This window comes from Canis lupus, chromosome 31, assembly GCF_011100685.1.
Source record: "Canis lupus familiaris isolate Mischka breed German Shepherd chromosome 31, alternate assembly UU_Cfam_GSD_1.0, whole genome shotgun sequence".
In the NCBI taxonomy this organism is placed as follows: Eukaryota; Metazoa; Chordata; class Mammalia; order Carnivora; family Canidae; genus Canis; species Canis lupus.
In genome coordinates, this window is record NC_049252.1 from 30,776,783 (window position 1) to 30,795,521 (window position 18,739).

General features: G+C 46.4%; 1 long non-coding RNA gene across 1 annotated transcript in view; it reads right to left on the reverse strand.

The window, feature by feature from the left end:
- Positions 1-496: 496 nt before the first annotated feature.
- LOC111093501 overlaps positions 497-18,739 on the reverse strand; it is a 46,996-nt gene continuing 28,753 nt past the window's right edge. The window contains exon 3 of the long non-coding RNA XR_005382006.1: positions 497-1,571. This is a non-coding gene — a long non-coding RNA (uncharacterized LOC111093501). The remainder of the gene's footprint in view (positions 1,572-18,739) is intronic.

Below are 18,739 nucleotides of genomic sequence, written 5' to 3' on the forward strand. Positions count from 1 at the left end.
ACAACTTGGCTTTAGCCTGGTGAGACCCATGTTAGATTTCTGACCCAAAGAACTTTAAGATAATAAATGTGTGTTGTTTCAAGACACTAAGTTTGTGGTAATTTGTTACAGCAGCCATAGGAAACTAACACATGTGATATTTGTGGTATCTGTCATCCCTCTAATATCAGTAATTATTTATACCACGTGGTGGTTAAAAAGCACCAGCTCTGGAGTCAAACAGTCTGGGTCAGTCTCCCGCTTTCCCGCTCACTAGCCAGATGGCTTTGGGGAGTTAAGATAACAAATATGCTAAGCTACCATTCCCTTATCCAGAAGAAAGTGATAATAATGCTTATCTCCAACGGTGGTAATGAAAATTCAATAACATAATATGAAGAAGAATTTAGCATAATGACTGGCACGGAAGTAAGCATTCTATAAGAGTAATCCACCATATTGTGATGGTTAGTTGTGTAACTATTTCTTTTCCTCTACAAGATTATAAACTCTGTGATGATAGGCATCATGACTTTATTGCTCATTGCGGTATTTCCAGGACCAAGCACTGAGCTGGATAGAATATGTAGTCAATGTAGAAATGGATGGATGGATGGATGGATGGATGGATGGATGGATGGATGGATGGATAGATGGATGGGCTTATATGTAAGCTACTTTAGGTACCAACCATTACATAAAACCCAATTTACCTGGTTAGCTCCACAATATGTGCTGAGCCATTGCTGTGCATGCTAGGCATTGTGCCCAGTGCTGCTGAAAAGGAAAAACAGAGTGTCCTTTATTGTCTATGAGCTTATAGAAGCTCAAGATTCTCAATGGGAACATACAGGGCAACAGCCCTAGACAGCGTGGACTGAGCATCATGAAGGTGACAAGCCAGGAGACTCTTCGAGGCATAAAAGAGGAAATGGTCTCATTTATGTTGGGTGATCTGGGAAGTTTTTCTGGAGGTAATGAGATGTGAGACAGTGTTTTGAGTCTGGGCAATGTTGCTATTGGATGAGAGCAAAAAGGGAAAATCATTCTGGTAATGTTATAGGATAGGGGAAGTAAGCCTGCAAGAGTCAGTCTGACCCAGTGCTTAGATGGCTTGGAATACTGGCTAAAGACTCTGGGCTGCCGCTTAAAGGAGGGGAGGATGGGTGATGATTTCTGACCCAGGAAGTAACACAATGAAGCAAGTCTATAAGACAATGGCAGTCTTGGCCTGGACAAATAGCTGATCCAACCCAATTGTGGGGACTCAGTTCCTAGTTTTTAAAAATGGGGGTGAAGCCAGATTATAAGAAGTTGCCGATCTTCGATTTCAACACCTCTCTGGAATTTGTTGTTTTGAGGGCATGATCTGGATCCTTGCCCTTGACAGTCTTGATATCTAAGTCTGCTTTGTTCACTCTCTTGCCCTGTTAATGATCACTGTGATTTCACTGGCTCCCTGAGCTGGGCAGCTCCTCTTCTGTGGGTTCCCACTGTGAACCTATCCTCATGCTCCTCCCAGGGTGCTGGAAGTTTCCTCTTCACCTCTCAGCAGGGCAGTTTCAGGAATCAGTCATCCATGGGGCTTGTCTCTGAGTGTTGAAAGTGGAATAAAGGATAAGTCAGATCTTTAGCAGTCCTTGCCAAGAACCCCAAAACCCCAAAACCTCAGTCTGTGGGTGATAACCCTCCCCATCTGGGCATAAAAGTAGCCTCCCTTAAAAAAGCAAGTTTCGTCTCATCAGCAGCTGTCACAGACATGGGGCGGAAACCCAGCCCTATCCTGGGAATCCACTTGCAAACAGACAGGTACAGAACCTTTCTCCATCCTTGATTTGTGATGCCAAACTCTATTGTAAAACATTTGCTTGAAGAAAGTATCAAAGTGGGTTTATTTCTATTACAAATAACACCCAAATATTTCCCAAATGGTTTCTGAAATCAGTCCTGTGCACTTTTTAAAAGCTTTAAATGTTTCCAAATTCTTTTGAAATTTGTAGTGATTGATACAGGTTTTTGAGTTTAGTATTACTGCTCATGTCACATTTTCGCCTGATTTCCAGTCTTTTGTGGTATCCTTGATTAGTAAGGTACTTGATTTTATCTTTTACTGTGGGCCTTTGAATGTAGGAAAATGTTGAAATGATTCATCAATCATAATAAAAGACTTCAAAGGGATCCCAGTTAAACTTCAGGATTCTGAAGCACAGTCAACTTCTTGTATTTCAACTTCAGGACAATGAGACTAGTGGAGAATTTTGCTTAAAATGCCTAATGAGTATGTTAGTCACATCTAAAAATCATCTGTTGTCCACATGTTCACTATATATGTATACATATATATATGGAGATTGTGCATTACATCCGACAACCATTTATTATGTAGCAAGATATGGTTTTGGCTATTCATTTCCACTGATCCAGTCCCCGAACATCAGAGGCCACTGTTAAAGAAAATTCCTTGGGGTGGGAGCCCTGTCCCACCAAAGCCAGAGAGACTGCATCACACCTGATTCATGCTGTACAAGCTCCAGTTTGAAACATAAAGTTTAAACCCAGCAAATGATTACTTTTAAATCACAATTCGGAAACGTTTTTTTCTGTTGTGCTTATATGAATCCTACCTTATAGTTTTCAAATTAAGTGTTTGGACGAAGTATTTAAAAAGACAAGATATCTGGTATGTGTTTCATATTAATAAAGATTTTAGAAATAATAGTGCAGATGTAAAAAGGAACACCATCAAAAATAAAGAACGCTTTTTTAGATCTTAAAAGTTCTCATCACAAGGAAAAACTTCTCTATGTATGGGGAGATGTTGACTTATCGCAGTGATCATTTTTAAATATATACAAATACCGAATTATTTTGTTGTACACTTGAAACTAATATAATGTCATATGTCAATTATACTTCAAGGAAAAATAGGAACTTTCCTTTTGAAATAGACGTTTAAAGTTCATGGTCTTTATATACAGGCTTCCAGTCGTTTATACATAGGCAGGCTTTCGGTTATGGAATGAATAAGTCAGGGGAATAAAAGGCACAGCAAAGAATATAGCCAATGATCCTGTAGTACTGGTGGCATGTAGCATGGTGACCTGTAGCATGGTGACAGCTGGTAGCTACACTTCTGGTGAGCATAGCATAATGTACAACCTTTGAACCACTATGCTATGCACCTGAAACTAATGTAGAATTGTATGTCAACTATACTCACATAAAAAATATCGTAAATATAATATAGTACATGGCTCCTATTTCTTGTCATGGATTTCATGAGTAGTTGCTAAATCGAGGTACTGAGGAACACAGCAATCAAACACATCCCTTCTCTGGGGTGTTGTCCACAAGCTCAAGAGAAACAGACACTTAAGTGCCTGTAATTCTGGGCTGACTGGCAAATTGCAAACCAGGGTCGTAAGTGACATCAAGCCTGTAAGGAAGGGCAGCGTGGGTGGGCTGGTTAAGCATCTGCCCTCAGCTCAGGTCATGATCCCAGGGTCCTGGGATCGAGTCCCACATCTGGCTCCCTGCTCAGTGGGGAGACTGCTTCTCCCTCTCCTCCCTGTTCCTGCTCTCTCTCGCTATCTCTGTCACTAAATCTGTTTCTCTCAAATAAATAAAAATAAATAAAAAAAAAAACTGCAAGGAAAAAGTGATCTGTTCTCAGTGGTGGAATCAGGAGAGTCTTTACATGGTGATTCCATTTACGCTAGGTCTTAAAAGGTAAGCAGGACTTCAACACCCAGAGAAGCCCCCAATCAAGAATAGCATGGCCATAGGCCAAGAACATGAGAAGGATGGCTCAGCTCTAAGGCAGCTGGTACTGGGGGGGCTTGGAGGGCAGGCCAGGTGAGAGGCACTAGGAATGCAAGATGGGGGTAGGGTGGGGGGACATGACAACACCTGTCCTCAACATGGTAAATTAGAACCAGGTTGTAAAGGGCTCCAAATGTGTGCTAGGGACTTAGGACATTTCTCTGCGGAAAATGGGTTCAGAGAAGGTTTTGTTTTTTTTTTTTTTTTTTTTTTTTCAGAGAAGGTTTTGAACAAAGAAGGACTTGAGACAGATGAATCTCATGGTGAGCTGAAGGTTGGAATGAGGAGGAAAGATTCACTGGGAGATGAGTGTACGGCTTATGCCAAAATCAGGTGGGCTTCAACCTGAAAATCAATGGTGGAGACAGGAAGAAAAGCAGGTGCATTTCAGCAGTAATTCAACATGGGTAACTGATAGCATCTGAGGGGCTAAAGATGACTCCAGACCTTCCAACTGGGAAAGGTGGACAGTTAGGGAGGGAATTAAGAAAGAGAATGCAAGAGAAAATGCAGATGTGAAAACAATGAAGTAACCGATGCTTCCTCTTTTAATAAGTGACCCCCAATTTGAGTCTTAAAGTCTTCAGGTTTGCTGGTTAAAAAGGAAAAGCTAGGGACGCCTGGGTGGCTCAGTGGTTGAGCATCTGCCTTTGGCTCAGCGTGTGATCCCGGCGTCCCCGGATCGAGTCCCACATTGGGCTCCTTGGGGGAGAGACTGCTTCTCCCTCTGCCTATGTCTCTGCCTCTCTGTATCTCTCATAAATAAATAAAATCTTTAAAGAAAAAGCCAAAAAAAAAAAAAGGAACACACTCCAGAAAAGGAAAAAAACATAAGCAAAGCCACAGAGATGAGAGTCTGAGGCTGTCACAATAGGCAGAAAAAGAATATGGTGGCATAAAATGAGGCCCAAGTGGCAGGATGGCAGAGGGGCAAATGTGAGAAATATTTAGGAGGCAAAAATCAATAGCATCTGATGATGTAGGGGATAAGGGAGATGGGGAGGATCAAGAAAGTATCTCAGGTTTCAAGCTTAAGTGACCCCGGGGAATTCGCTCCCACATTGGAAATGGAGAAGAGATGGGAAGAAGGATACAAGCCAGGGAGAGATGATTGATGCCATTTTGACAGCGCTGAGTTTAAGGTGTCAGGAAGACAGTTTCGACCCAGAGAGGGGTGCAGAGGTGAGCCCAGGGAACCAAGGAGCGGAGATGATGATGTAGATTCGAGGAGCATTACATTGCCAGCAGCAAAGAAAATCCTGCCTGTCGGTGGCATTGCTTTGAAAAAGCAAAGAGAAAGAGAGCCTGCAAATCTCTCTCTGCCGACAAAGGAACCAAAGACTGAGCATTCACATAGGTCAGAAGAAAAGAAATAATCTGAAAGTAGTGTGGTCAAGAGGTCTCGATACCATAAGACCCCTTGGCGGTAATGAGTGCAGCAAAGGATAAGTTCCTGATTCATCCATAAGCAGGCCACGTGCTATTCCACCCACCATGGAATCATCCGGTTGCGCAGCAATTCGGCTCTTCATTAATTCCTGCTGATAAATGGAAATACCTTTTATGCCACCAGGATCTCTGAAGGATGCTTCCTGCTTCTTGCACCTATGCTCCAATCAATGCTTCGCACTTTGAACATTCATACGCTAGGGCAATCGGAGAGGCAAAACCATTTACAGAACAGATTAGAAAATACCCACCTGAGTGGCTCAGCTGGGGAAGCAGCTGCCTTCCGCTCAGGTCATGATCCCGGGATCCTGGGACCAAGCACTACCTGGGGCTCCCTGCTTCTCCATCTCCCTCTGCCCCTCCCCGCGACCACGCTCTCTCGCTCTCTCTGGCTCTCTCTCTAATAAATAAATAAACGCCTATTTTTAAAAAAAGAAAGAAAAAGAACAAGACAATGTCCCTCTAATGCTCTATCGAAAGGCAAGAGATTTCTGTATCGTAGGCCCCTAGTGATGAAAGGTTCAGACTTCAGGTGTTCTTTATGGACAGAAACTTCTTACTTAATCGGAGCTGGTGAAAGAGCACGTCTGCCCAGATTCATCCACTGAACTTTTCTGGTTTCAGCCCGAGCAGCCCCGGGGAGCTCTCTTTTGGAGACTTGCATAAATGTGGAAAGTGGATGACATCACCCGAACCGGGCCCTCGGACGAGCTGACACCACACTTAACACAAGCCCAAGAAAGGCAGGAACCCAATCAGCTCAAATAGGCACGGCGGCCGAACTTGATCCGCCAGGACTTCTCGCTCCTAGAGCAAGATGAAATAATCACTGTCTAGAACCTCTGGGTCTTCCATTATTAAATGGAGCAACTTCTGTAACCGAAGTCGAATAACCTCACAGGCCTGCTGACCACCCTTGGCGACAGAAACAGCCAGCAGCGCGGGTAACGAGGCCCCGGCTCGCGCAGCAGAGGGAGCCAGGGAAGGGAAGCGGGTCTTTAACCCTTAGTTACAGGACGGAGTGGCTCATCAGGCGCCCCCCCCCCCCAGCCCTCTCTCCCCGGCCCTCTCTGCCCGCCTGCCACCCCCCTGGGGAGGTTGTGTCCTTCTTTCATTCCTTGTGTCAGATTTCGGGCTGACACGTGGTAATTGATTCCGTTGCTGGTTAGACCGGTGTTAAGTGGGAGGGATCAAGTTTCAGTGAAAACAAATAGCACTTCATGGGTCTGACCTTTCCTCTTTGGAGCTTTTGTTGTGGTCGGCCCTGGGATGTGCAGCCCTGGGATGTGCTGCTCCAACGTGCGGGTGAGCCCCGGTGCGCCTCTGCCTGCAGTCCCCGGCTTCACCTTCACCCGCTCCCCGTGCGCCAGTGGCAGCTGGGCTGTCTCAGTGTCACTTCTGGCTTGATGACAGCCCAGCAGCAGGTGGGAGCTCGGATTCACACCAGAGAACCCGTGTCCAAGAGACCAAGGCGGCTGAGCGGGGCCAGAGCCTTCTAGGGTCACACACCTTCCTGGAGATGACTGCCACTCCCTGGGATAAGAAGAGTAACCCCTCGAATGACAGCACGCCTGTCCACGTGCTGCTTCCAGCTTGGGGCACAATCCCGGCTTTGTGCTCCATCCACCAGAAGGAGGTGTCAGCACGGAGCCTTGACCAGCCTGAAGTTCAAAGTGACCCCAGAAGAATGAAGACGTTTTGGCTTATTGTCTTGAATGCCTCCTGCATTTTCCAGAACTTCTTCAGGACCGACGGGTGCATTTCCCCAGGGCTGGGGGGCAGCGGGGGGGCAGTCTGTCCTCTGCAGATGCTGCCTTTGGCTGAAGGGAACCACTTTGCACAAGATCATACCCTTTTCCTGCAACAGCTGGAATCCAAGGACCCACTGACAGGTCAGGAGCATGACAGCCTGACCCTCCTGTTTTGACTCAGCATGACTCCAAGGACCACGCCAGTGTCCCAGGGGGGTAACAGCAGCATTGTGTAGCCTCTCATCTCCCCCTTCCTGCTTCCTTCCTTCCTCCTGGATCGTAAGAGTGCCCCCTAACAAAGATCCCACATGCTAATGCCCCCCTCAGAGTCTGCCTCCCTGGAACCCAGCCTCACACCAGAAGTGCTTCAGGACAGTGGAGGCTCGCGGATAGGATTCTGGAGCTTGACTACCCACTGCCTGGCCAGCAATGAGGACCCCACCACGTAGCCCCTGGCTCACAGAGGGAGTGTAGTTGCTGAAACTTCCACCACAGTGAACTAGGGTGGCCTATGGGGCAGGAAACACTCAAGCATCAGTTGCTTGAGAAATCCCTATGGGATGGAGTCTTTCTCAAGACATGAGATTCCCCATTGCTGGGGGCTGCTGATGTTTGGGAGAGTCACCATGAAGGTCTAAGGACATCAACCATCAGCTGAATACTAAGCGTGGCAGCCAGAAGTCTTCCTTGCCAGTCTGTGAAGGGACTTGGCCACTCATATTCAAATTGCAGAGAAAGCTAAGGATCAGGCCCGGGACTCACTCGGAAAGCCAGCAGAGCTACACAGAACTTTATCCCCCAACCTGGCAACTCTGCTAGGGCAAAACTCCGAGCTCCTGTATAAAAGAACGGCATCCTGACGTACGGAGTAGGGCTGTCCAGAGCGATGCCCTCCGGTCTTGAATCCTAGAGCCCCTTGAATTCTCTGAGCCTCCAGAAGAGGCCACTCCTCCCAGTCAGGGCTAGAGCCTTCCTATTGCTTGAGGACATTGTGCAGAGACCTTTACCCTGAGAGATGCACACACACACACACACACACACACAGAATCTCTACCCCCTCCCCTCAGGCCACTAGCCTTAGGTCACAATGATGAGCCAGGGAAATAAATGCTGGGCTTTCCAAGGGAGGAAAGGGATGGCCCCTGAAGGACCTGCAGGCCCCAGGCACCATGTCCTGGCTGGAGCCGGGAGAGGATGGAGACGCTGGCCCTCGGGGCTCTGGATCAGGGGCAGGACACAAAGTCGAAGAAGGAACAGTGTATCAACAAGGGAACACTGTCCTGTGCTATGGATGCAACACCTGGATCAGTCTGCTCAGGCTGCTGGAACAAAGCACCACAGACCCGGAGGCTTAAACTACAGATATGCATTTCCTCACAGTCCTGGAATCTAGAAGACTGGTATCAGAGTGTCAGCAGGGTTAGTTTCCTCTGAGGGCCTCCTTCCTTGGCTTGTAGGTGGCTGCCTTCCCCCCCCCCCCCCCCCCCCCCGGGTCCTCACGAGGTCTTCCGTCTGTGTGTGTGTGCGTCCTAATCTCCTCTTCTTCTAAAGACACCAGTCAGATTAGATTAGGGCTCACCCTAATGGCCTCATTTTAATTTAATTATTCCTTTGAAGAGCCTGTATGCAAATACAATCACATTCAGAGGTACAGGAGGTTAGTACTTCAACATATGGATTTATGGTGGTCGCGGGGCGGAGGGGGGGGTTACACAATTCATACAACACCCCGAATAAACTCCAAGAGGTAGAACTAGCTTGCTGCTGGAGTGGCTCTTGGAAGCTTGGAGCAAATGATGGCCATTCTAAAGAAGAACAAAGTGCCAGAACTGCATGATGGACAGTGAAGGAAGGATAGAAAGGCTCAGGGGAGTGTGGGCAGCATGACCGAACATTCCGTGTGAGGCCAGAAAACCCAGCAGATGCTCTTCCATGGGAAGACGCTGAGGGCATGCCACCTGCTGAAGCGATGACGAGTGAGCTGGTCAGCTGACAGCATCACTGGAAACCTCAGTGGGTGCCCTTCTCTGCAGGGCAGGGCAGCAGGAGACGGCAATACAGAATTCTGCAGCCCAGTGGTTTAACAATGGGGATGACAAGACCCAAAATACGAGGGATCCCTGGGTGGCTCAGAGATTGAGCGCCTGCCTTTGGCCCAGGGCGTGATCCTGGGGACCTGGGATGGAGTCCCACATCTGGCTCCTTGCATAGAGCCTGCTTCTCCCTCTGCCTATGTCTCTATCTCTCTCTCTGTGTCTCTCATGAATAAATGAAATATAAAAAAAAAAAGACCCAAAATACGAGAGGCCAGCAGCTGTACTCAGCTACTGGAAGCTGGACTGACAATTGTCCTAATGAGTAGCAAAGTCAAAGTCATGTTCTGAGGGCGATCTCGGCAGAGGTAAGAGATGAGTGTTCCAGAACAGCGCCCCCAGAGGCCAGGTACAGCAACTAACCAAAGTATTGCTCCATCCATCTCTCCCCTCACTCCCCACCAAGTCCCCCTCCCCCCTTCCCACCTCCTCCCCAGAGGACTCCGTGCTGGAGGATCAGGACACTGGGTGAGTGAACCCATTCCCTAGCCATTACTCTAGACCGTACATGAATCACAGGGATGGGAATACTTGGCAGTGGCAACTGCCCACGCAGATAAGAGCTACCATAGTGAGGCAATCTAAGGGGAAGACTCTAAAACTGCCCCCTACCCTAGCCAAGATAGCAAATTAAAAAACATCATATCTTGGGGTGGATTCTAAAGCTTAGAATTACCTTCAAAGATTTGCAGGATGCATGGCGTGGCCCCTATCATATCACCATTTAATTAATCAGTCTGGTCCCTACAGAAAGAAACCAGACGGGTGCTGGAGGATGATGGACGCCCGTGAACTGAAACTGAGGCTTTCCTTGCTAGACAGTATATCTTAACTAAAGTGGAGGATGCTCAGGTACACAGAATAGAGCCTCTGATCTGGGGATTGTGCCCTTTGCACCCATATCCAGAAGGAGGATCAGAAACAGTTTGCCTTTACTCAAAACAGACAAAGGTATTCACTTTCAGTGTTGACCCAAGGCTGTGTTAACTCTCCCCTCTCTGTCATCATACAGTCTGAGGAGGCCTGGACCAGCTGGACATCTGCAGAGCATCACCCTGGTGATGACACCATGTGAACGAGGCCTGATGAGCAACAAGTGGCAAATACCCTGGGGCTTTTTATAAGTCAGATTCATGCAATAAACACAATGGGAAGTAACTCCATGAGGACCCAAGGGCTTGCCACAGCAGTACAGGTCCCAGATCATGCCTGGGTGGCTCAGTCAGTTAAATACCTGCCTTCAGCTCATGTCATGATCTTGGGCTCCCTGCTCAGCAGGGAGTCTGTTTCTCCCTCTCTCCCTCTGCCCTTCCTGCTCATTCTCATTCTCTCTCTCTCTCTCTCTCTCTCTCTCAAATAAATAAAATCTTTAAAAATAAAAAATAAAGAACCCAGATCTGGGGTATGCCAAGACATCTTAGCCAAAGGAAAGAACAAATTATTGCATCTCCCCCTCACTAAAGCAAAGACTTCAGCACAACACTCAGTGGGTTTCTTTGGGCTCTTTGGATTCGGCAGTTAGGAATACTGCTCACATCCATTTAACAAGGGACCCAAGTGTTTTGAATAGGAGCCAAACAGGAAAAGGGTCTGTAAAAAAGGTCCAGGCTGAAAGGCAAGTGGCTTACCAATTTAAGCCTTATGTCCCAGCAGACCCTATGGCGTTAGAAGCATTAGTGATGGAAAAAAGACACTGTGTGGAAGTTTTGGCAATCTACATTAGGAAAATCACGACTCAGGTAGACACTTAAATTTCTGGAGCAGGCCATGTCAACTACAGCAAATAACTACACAAGTCTAGAGAGAACAGTTCCTAGCATGCTATTGGGCCCTGGAAGAAATGGAGAGTACCTGACCCCAGGACACCAAGTAACCAGTCATCCATGACAGGCTGGGTTGCATCATACCCATCAAGCCACATGGTTGGGCAAGCCCAGCTGTAATCCCTTGTGAAGCAGATCTCCATATCAAGGGCATAAGCAAGCCATACAATCAGGCAGCCCAGACCCCCCACAGTACTTACCACCATTGCATTACCACCATCTCCTTAGCTCATATTTATTGCCACATGGAACATCTGTTTTGAACAGCTAATGGAGAAGGAAAAAGCCCAAGCTTGATTTATCCTGGGGTCAGCTGAATATGAGGGTACAAGCCAAAAATAGCCAGGGGCTGCTTAATAGCCTCATTCCCAGGGTAGCCTTGAAAGACAATAGTGAGAGGGAATCATCCCAATGGACAGAGCTTTGGATGGCACATTCCCCATGTTTAGGGGAATTAAAAAGTGCCAGCGTCCAGGTAGCATAAACCTCTTATACCTCAGTGGGATGTCCTGGGTAGTCTATGTCACTTGTTTCCAAACCTAGCTGAGCATCAGAATTACTTGAGAAACTTCTAAATGGAGGTCCCCAAGCCCTTCCCCCCAATTACTAAAATAGACACTCCAGATATGGAGCTCATACATCTATATTTTAAACAAGATCCATAAGTGATTCTGATATCACTAGTCTTTGAACTGGTGTATGGGAAACATTGGTCTAAGTGATTAGCAATGTCCCGGTGAGGATCAACAATATTGATAATATTGATAATATAGCAAGCATGTAACTAAGTCTGTTGTGGTAATCATTTTGCTGTACACACGCATATCAAATCATCACATTGTACACCTTAAAATTATAAAATGTTAAATGTCAGTTATTTTTCATGTAGCTGGGGAGAAAAAGACAAAGTATTTTTTTTTAAAAAGCAAACAATGTAACACAAATGCTTTAATACATATTAACTTTTTTTTAAATTCTCACAACCACCCTATGAGGTATGTGTTACTGTGTTATTATTAACTTCATTTTCTATTAAGAACATTGAAGTTGCTCAAGGTCCTATAGCAAGTGATTGACAGAGGCAGCATTGAAACTTAGGCCCTGCGCTTGGTCATGAAGCCATAGTGAAAAGAGCAGTCAAGAAGAGAATGAGGAAGAAAATCTGTAATCCACAAAGCACGTACAGATTGTATAGCGAATTCCTGTATTTACCTTAAATGAAGACAAATTGTTTTCCAAATTCTTCGACTTCAAGGACAGAACCCATTTGCAATAGCATATGAGCGCCACCTAGTGGGCAGATAAGGCCGCTCCGAGTAAACGCTCTAAGTTTCAGCAAGGACAGAAAAGTTATTAAAATTAGTACACTCCAGTTTCCTAATTCGGGAATGAGAGAATTCCAATTCCAGAAGGATGAATTATTTGGACCTCCATAAAAGTTTTAAAAATACAGTGAGGATGGGACGCTTGGGTGGCTCAGCAGTTGAGCATCTGCCTTCGGCTTAGGGCGTGATCCCAGGGTCCTGGGATCGAGTTCAGCCTCTGGCTCTTTGCAGGAAACCTGCTTCTCCCTCTGCTTTTGTCTCTGCCTCCCTCTGTGTGTCTCTCGTGAATAAATAAATAAAATCTTTTTAAAAAAATAGAGTGAAGATATAAAAAATGAGGAAAAACATCAAAACAGGTAAAGTCAATAATAATCATAGGAATGATGTCAGCCTGGGTTTTTGCTTTTTTTGTTTTTTTGTTTTTTTTTTTTTTTATGAAGAGACAATGGTAATAAAACATAAAAGAGAAAAGGCCATATGGAAAACCATTTTAAGTTTATATCCTTATAATAAATTTATTATAGGCATACACTAAAATCTTTTCATGACTAAGTAATCTTTTCCAGGTATTCTCTTAATCCAGCACCTTCTTCCTGTCCAGGTGTTAAGACAGGGCTGCCTAAGAAGCTGAGAAGTGCTGGAAGTTTAGGAATCCACTACTTGTCTTCTTGATTTTCAAGACAGTCATTTTCTCTAAGATCTGTTGAACCCACCCACACAGCAGCAAGGCAAGATGGCACTGAATTCATGCAGTGGGAGCCAGTTCATTGTGTGTGGAGCAGGGCTGGAAAGAAGATGGCAAGGGCCATGAGCAGGACATGATGTCAGGGTCCCAGGAGGCATCATCCAGGACAGAGCCAGGGTACAACAGAGTTGGAAGACAGAGGGTGTTTCCCTGAGCAGAGGCTGGCCTCCAAAGCTGATGACAGTGTCTCCAAGTCCTCAAACCCATCAGGGTTCATCTCACTGCTTCCCAAATTCCTATTCGACTTTAAATAGGAGACATAATAGCCCTTTAGTGGGATTTGTTTTGGGGACAAATGTCCCCACGAAATGGATAAATCTGAAAAACCTGATGCTAAACGAAAGAAGCAAGACGCAAAAGGCCACATGTAGGATTCCATTTATTTGGCTTATCCAGCTATAGGTGAATCCATAGCGACAGGATGCCAACTCGCGGTTGCCAGGGGCTGCGGGGAGCAGGGCGGGGTAAGAGTCTGGGAAGTAACTGCTTGACAGGTTAGGAGGGTTTTACACTGGAGTGATGAAAATGTTTTGGAACTAGATTAGGGGAATTGGTTGTACAACACTGTGCATGCGCTAAATGCCACTAAATTGCCTGCTTTAGAATTGCTAATTTGATGCTACTTAAATTTTACCTTAATAAAAACATATATAAATATATGTATTTATTTATACACTTCCTTCCGTGGCCAAGCCCAGAAATATTACAAAATTTTAACTCTGTCTTCCATTTTAGGATTTTAGACCAGAGTATTTTCAATTTTGAGTATTTGGGTGAGAATTATTTCTAAGATTGAATTAGGAACTGAGGCCATCATCCTCCAAATGGAGAAGATTATTCCAGCCTTCTATGGGAACAGGGGCTGCTAGTAAGAAATGGGGGTGGGGGAGATGTCACCTACAGGCCGTCGAAGGGAAAAGACAGCTCATCCTTAGCAGTTAAGTTGTTCTACAAAGAAGTCAGAAAACAAGCTACTCCAACTCAGAGCTGTGCTTTGCACCAGGTTTCGATGCTTGGATGGCTGGGGTAGGTCTGACAAGAAGCAAGGAGGTTTGGCCCTATCTCTTCATGACCCCAGGGCACAAGAAACCTGGAGTCTGGAAGAAGCCAGCACCTCATCTGCAAAGCTTTCTCTCGAGAAGCATCAGAAGGCAATCAGCAACTGGCCGACAAGCACAAATTCCAAACACACACCCAGCTAATGGAAACCACACACACACACACACACACACACACACACACACACACACACACGAGATATTTTCTACCTGCCAGTGACAATCTGGAGCAGGAGAAGCAGAGAGAAAATAGCCTCGGGGGCTTTATTCAGAATACTCTACATCTAAGGGCAAATTGAGTTTCTCAAAAATAAAGGCTTTCTGTTTACAAACATACTGTTTTTGCCAAAAAGAATTCTTTATTTTAGGTGCTTTGGGAAAACTGCAGAGTCCTCGGGTTTGGGGCCAAAGACGCCCAAATGTTGCAATCCTAAACCTTTGGCAGTGACAAAAACATGTTTGCAAGTGGAAAGTTTTCGGTGCAGACTTTTCGTGTTGTTTTGTTTGGGTGTGCGTTTGTTTGCTTGCTCGGTGCCAAAGGATTTCCTCCACATCTTCCCGGAACCGGGGAGCGGGGGTCGTCACTGCATTCAGGACATTGGCCCCAAACCACCTGCACCCTCATTTGTACATCGCAAATGGCTGGAGGCCATACAAGAGCAGCCATGGAATTCAGGGAGCCACCATTTCCCGTCTTCAAACTGAACCTGGAGCCTTGTCAGGTGGCACAGTCAGATGGACCAAGAGGAGCTCTCGCTCCCTCCCTGCGGGGTTTCATGTGGGCACAGTGGATTTCTGCCTTTGTGTCTCTGGTTAACCCAAATTTTCTCCCTAGGTCCAGCCCCAGCAGGTCACCTTTCCATCCCTTTCCAGTCCTTGGGTGGCTACTGCCTGTGCTGAGGCACCAGCCCAGCATCTTAACTCTGGCTTCCTACCTTCCTGCCTACTGAACGTAGACACTTAGAGAAGACCAGCCCAGCAGAGCCTTTCCAGATAGTTCATCACGTTGTATCAGAGCCGGGCCTATAGTCTTGAAGTCCAAGTGTTTCAATTTACGAGGCACAGGCACTTCAGAACTCAAGAAGCTGAGCCTGAATCCTGCCCAGGAACAGAAGAGGGTCCGAGGGCCCCACGCAGACACTGGACAAGGGCAGGTGAGGGAGCAGGCCTCGCGGAGATGGCATGGGGAGAGCCCGAGTCAGAGCCCAGAGCCCTCCCATCACCGGTGGAGGAGCCGCAAGGGGACAGATTGGGTGTCCTCATTCAGCCTTGCGGGTGTTCCAGAAAGCTCTGAGCTCCGGTGCCTCCTCCCCTGTCTGGTGGGAGTCTAGGCGCTCGGCAGGGACAACCCAGGGCTGAAGGCTGCTCTCGTCCTCTCCTCCACCTCAGACCACCCCACCCACTCCTCCCTCCTCACTGGCCTTTCAGGGAACCACATCTTCTGAGTCACTCACTCGCGATTCTTGGCATCGACGATGCTGCCTCCATCTCCCCCCTTAGCTCATGTACTGCCAAATACCATGGATTTTACCTCCCTGGTGTCTTTAACATCCGTCCCTGGTTTTCATTATCGTTGTCACCACTGGATGCCAGGATCTCATCATGTCTCGATGGAGCCAATTTAATATTCCCTAATTAATACTCCACCTATAATTAATACCCTAATGTCTCCCTCACATGAGTCTGTAAACTTCTGTGCTACTTGTAATCAACTCCTATTTCCCTCCTTAGGCTGTATCCCTCTCTGTTCCCCCTCCTTCTTCCCCATCTCTACAGATACATCACCACCCCCATTCCCTGTTCCAGATAGACTGTGGGTTTTTTTCCCCCAGTGTCTCCAATGCCGGGGTGATAGTGTCTCCCTTTAGCACCCCACCCTCACCCCCCAGAAGCTGTTCTCTCTGCCTGGAACACTCTAGCCCTCCCTCCTTCCATCTAACTCCTACTCATCTCCCAGATGGCCTAGGTGTCATTTCCTCCAGGAAGACCCGCCATGCTTTCAGCAATGGGTGGCAGAAACACTGATTCCCGTTGGCAGAGATGATAAGGAAATATATTAATGCCATTAAACAGGAGACTCAAAGGTAAGGTGTAGGTGGGTTCAGGGGTGTCATGTTGCTGTCACCAATGAGCTGTTTCTTGTTTCTTTGCCACTCCTGGTATCAGCTTCACCTTCAGCAGATGCTTCCCCCTGTTCTACTCCAGAAACTATAATGTCCAGGGGAAGAAGAGAGTTTTCTTTCTGTAGTTTCTCTTAGGTGCTGAGATATTTCCAGAAGCATCCCCTCCTTCCCTAACCACCACCAGACTTCCCCTTACAACTCTTGGCCAAAATTATTTCCTGTGTCCATCACTCACTCAAGCACTGGTGAGGGGTGTGGCATTACTGGCATTACCTGTTGGGCTACCTCTCATACTTGGATTTGAGGTCAGCCTCCCCCGAGGCACAAGATGGTGTGGCAAGCAGTCGATACCCTATCAAAACCCAGATTCCGTTTGGAAGGAAGTGAGAAGCAACAGGTAACCAGAGTTCACTCTCCTTCACATTGGATTCTGTGTTCCTTTTATGGCTAGCTGCCTTAGTCCATCTAAACAGGAACCATAGACTAAGTGGCTTATCAATAACAGAAATTTCTCACAACTCTGGAGGCTGGGAAGTCCAAGATAAAGGAACCAGGAGATCCAGTGTGGGCCTGCTTGGTGAGGGCCTGCTTCCTGGTCCACAGGAGGCATCTTCTCACCCTGTCCTCACATGACAGAAGGGGCAAGGGCCCTCTGGGGCCTTTGATAAGAACACTAGTCATTAAGGACACCTCACAGTCATGAGAGCTCCATCTTTATGACCTGAGGGAATCACTTCCCAAAGGCCCACCCCCTCCAGACACCATCTTATTGGGGGTTAGGATTTCAACAAATGAATTTGGAGTGACAAAAGCATTCTGCAAATGCAAAAGCACTTGCATCTGCCCCTCAAAAATTCATGTCCTTTTCACATGCAAAATACATTCATTCCATCCCAATAGCCCCAGAAGTCTTAATTCATTGCAGCAGTTATTCTAAAGACCAACTCTCATCTCCATACCAGCTGAATCAGATATGGGTGAGATTCCAGGTACATTTATCTGGAGGCAAAATTCCTCTCCAGCCATGAATCTGTGAAACCAGGCAAGTTACATGCTTCTGAAACACAATGACGGGACACACACCAGGTAGACATTCCCATTCCAAAAGGGAGAAACAGGAAAGAAGGAAGGAATGACAGGTACCAAGTAAGTCCAAAATCGAATTGGGCAAATAGCATTAAACCCTAAGCCTGGAAAATCATCCCTTCTGGCTTGATGCTGTGCCTCCCAGCCCATTGGGCAGCACTGCCCCCCTCCCCCCACAGCTCACTGACTGGCCCTGCCTCTGCAGGTGTATAGCAACAGGGTTGTCACCCACCAACTTCTGGGCGCTCTCTAAGCCAGCAGCTGAGAAGGCACCAGCCTACACCCCCTCCTCCTGGCTCCTCTTTCCCCACCAAAACTCCATGCTGAAATTTCATCTGTTAAAGCACAATCACAGAGGCCAATTCCAAAATGAGACTTTTCTGATCTTTTCAATCATGCATACTTGTCCCACCTGTTTAGATTTATAATCTCTAATGATATCACAGAGCATCCTGTACCCATATCATAGAAAATTGGATCCATGACTTCTTTGAAGTTCCTTAATGGCAAAGCTGCTGTGACTTACCTCTGCACTCCCTCTAGCACCTGACCCCGTGCTTCACACATGTTGGGTACGCTAAAAGTCAGCAAAGGGACACCGAACTCGGGATTTGCAATCAAGCATTCTAGTCGGAGCTCAGTTAAGCACCTACCGTGTAAACTGGAACAAGTCTCTAGGCCTCCAAAATATAAAATGAGGCTCTTGGATCAGATGTTTTCAAGACCCCATACAGCTCTGTATTTGTTTCTTAGGATACTGCTGCAACAAATTACCACAAACTGGGTGATTTAAAACAGAAATCTATTCTCTCCCAATACTAGAGGCCAGAAGTTGAAAATCAAGGTGTCAGCAGATTTGGCTCTTTCTGAAGGCTTTGAGGGAGAATCTTTTTCAAGCCTCTCTCCTAAATTCTGACAGTTGCCAGCAACCCTTGGCGTTCCTTGGCTATAGATGCATCAGTGCAGTTTCTGTCTCTGTCTTTCCATGCTCTTCTCCCTCTGTGTGCCTCTGCTTCAACCCTCCTCTCTTTTCTCTGATAAGAACACTAGTCAGTGAATCTAGGGCTCATCCTATATCCAGGATGACCTCATCCTGGGTTCCTGAACTTGATGACATCTACAAAGACTCTATTTCACAGGTACCATTCACAGGTACCAATGGATAGGACTTGAACATAGCTTTTTAGGGAGCAATTCTATGCACTACAAGCTCTAACACTGGAATTCTACTAGTTATTCAAGCCTGGTAGATGTCACATTAAAAAAAAAAAAAAACGCACAAACTAGACCACTGTAGGCTGAAATATTTCCTTCCTTTATAAAATTACATGTATATTCCCATTGCGGATCACTCAACCATCCTTGATTTGAAGGTTGAGCAGCTTTTTTGAAATTTTTCTCTTTTCATTTCCTAAAATATTGAGGGTGAGTCGACCTCCAAATTTCAGATACTGATCAAGAACACTACCTGTACACTATAGGATT